The 2,259-nt window shown below is 38.6% G+C and overlaps 1 non-coding gene across 1 annotated transcript; it reads left to right on the top strand.

Annotated features, from left to right (window-relative positions):
• Window positions 1–1,188: 1,188 nt before the first annotated feature.
• Window positions 1,189–1,296, top strand: LOC127743310 (small nucleolar RNA R71). The gene has a single exon (XR_008004703.1). It is a non-coding gene; the product is annotated as a small nucleolar RNA R71 (small nucleolar RNA).
• Window positions 1,297–2,259: the final 963 nt, after the last annotated feature.

Below are 2,259 nucleotides of genomic sequence, written 5' to 3'. Positions count from 1 at the left end.
GTTTATACTTGACCCTAGGTCACACAGAGCCTTTTTAAAGGTCATGGTGCCTATGGTACAAGGTATTGAGAACTTCCCAGGATCCTACCTCTTTTGAGGTAATTTCTGCCTAGTCAAGTCATCCAGTTCTTTGGTGAGCAAAGGGGGTTCATCCTCCCAAGTCTTATTACCAAATAACTTGTCATTTAGCTTCATGATTGCTCCAAGGTACTTAGCAACTTGCTCTTCAGTGACATCTTCATCCTCTTCAGAGGAAGAATACTGATCAGAGCTCATGAATGGCAGAAGTAAATCCAATGGAATCTCTATGGTCTCAGTGTGAGCCTCAAATTCTCATGGTTCCTCATTAGGGAACTCATTGGAGGGACCTCCATTGAGGTCTTTCTCAGTGGCGCTCACTGCCTCTTTCTCCTCTCCAAATTCAGCCATGTTGATGGCCTTACACTTTCCTTTTAGATTTTCTTCTGTATTGCTTGGAAGAGTACTAGGAGGGAGTTCAGTAACTTTCTTACTCAGCTGACCCACTTGTGCCTCCAAGTTTCTAATGGAGGACCTTGTTTCAGTCATGAAACTTTGAGTAGTTTTGATTAGATCAGAGACCATGGCTGCTAAGTCAGAGTGACTCTGCTTAGAATTCTCTGTCTGTTGCTGAGAAGATGATGGAAAAGGCTTGCCATTGCCAAACCTGTTTCTTCCACCATTATTGTTGTTGAAACCTTGTTGAGGTCTCTGTTGATCCTTCCATGAGAGATTTGGATGATTTCTCCATGAAGGATTATAGGTGTTTCCATAGAGTTCTCCCATGTAATTCACCTCTTCCATTGATGGGTTCTCAGGATCATAAGCTTCTTCTTCAGATGAAGCGTCCTTAGTACTGCCTGGTGCAACTTGCATTCCAAACAGACTTTGAGAAATCATATTGACTTGCTGAGTCAATATTTTGTTCTGAGATAATATAGCATTCAGAGTATCAATCTCAAGAACTCATTTCTTCTGATTCGTCCCATTGTTCACAGGATTCCTTTCAGAAGTGTACATGAATTGGTTATTTGCAACTATTTCAATGAGTTCTTGAACTTCTGCAGGCGTCTTCTTCAGATGAAGAGATTCTCCAGCAGAGCTGTCCAATGACATCTTGGACAGTTCAGACAGACCATCATAGAAGATACCTATGATGCTCCATTCAGAAAGCATGTCAGAAGGACACTTTTTGATCAATTATTTGTATCTTTCCCAAGCTTCATAGAGGGATTCACCTTCCTTCTGTTTGAAGGTTTGGACTTCCAGTCTAAGCTTACTCAATTTTTGAGGTGGAAAGAACTTTGCCAAGAAGGCATTGACTAGCTTTTTCCAAGAGTTCAGGCTTTCTTTAGGTTGTGAGTCCAACCATGTCCTAGCTCTATCTCTTACAGCAAAAGGGAATAGCATAAGTCTGTAGACCTCAGGGTCAACCCCATTGGTCTTGACAGTGTTACAGATTTACAAGAACTCAGCTAAAAACTGATGAGGATCTTCCAATGGAAGTCCATGGAACTTGCAATTCTGTTGCATTAGAGAAACTAATTGAGGCTTAAGCTCAAAGTTGTTTTCTCCAATGGCAGGGATAGAGATGCTTCTCCTATAGAAGTCGGGAGTAGGTGCAGTAAAGTCACCCAACACCTTCCTTGCATTGTTTGCATTGTTGTTGTTTTCAGCTGCCATGTCTTCTTTGGTCCTCTACAGAGAATTGTGCTTTAGCTTCTCTTAGCTTTCGCTTTAAGGTCCTTTTAGGTTCAAGGTCAGCTTCAACAAGAATGCCTTTGTCTTTGCTCCTGCTCATATGAAAGAGAAGAGAACAAGAAAGTATGGAATCCTCTATGTCACAGTATAGAGATTCCTTGATATCTCAGAGGAAAAGAAGAATAGAAGGAGAATGTAGAAGAATTCGAACTTATCAAGAGAGATAGAGTTCGAATTGTGCATTGAGGAGGAGTGTTAGTCCATAAATAGAAAGATGTGAGAAGAGGGAAAGAAATTTTCGAAAATTAAAGTGAATTAATTAAAAGAAATTTTGAAAAATGGTAATTGATTTTCGAAAACTAAGATTGGGAATGAAATTAAGTGAAATTAAAAAAAAATTTTGAAATTAGAAAGCAAAAAGATATGATTGAAAATTAATTTTGAAAAAAATGTGATTAAGAAGATATGATTGAAAAGTTATGGTTTTAAAAAGATATGGTTGAAAAACAATTTAAAAAGATTTGATTTTTAAAATTAATG

Source organism: Arachis duranensis, chromosome 10, assembly GCF_000817695.3.
Source record: "Arachis duranensis cultivar V14167 chromosome 10, aradu.V14167.gnm2.J7QH, whole genome shotgun sequence".
In the NCBI taxonomy this organism is placed as follows: domain Eukaryota; kingdom Viridiplantae; phylum Streptophyta; class Magnoliopsida; order Fabales; family Fabaceae; genus Arachis; species Arachis duranensis.
The sequence above is the reverse complement of the archived record's forward strand: the minus strand, read 5'-3'. Positions and strand labels throughout refer to the sequence as shown.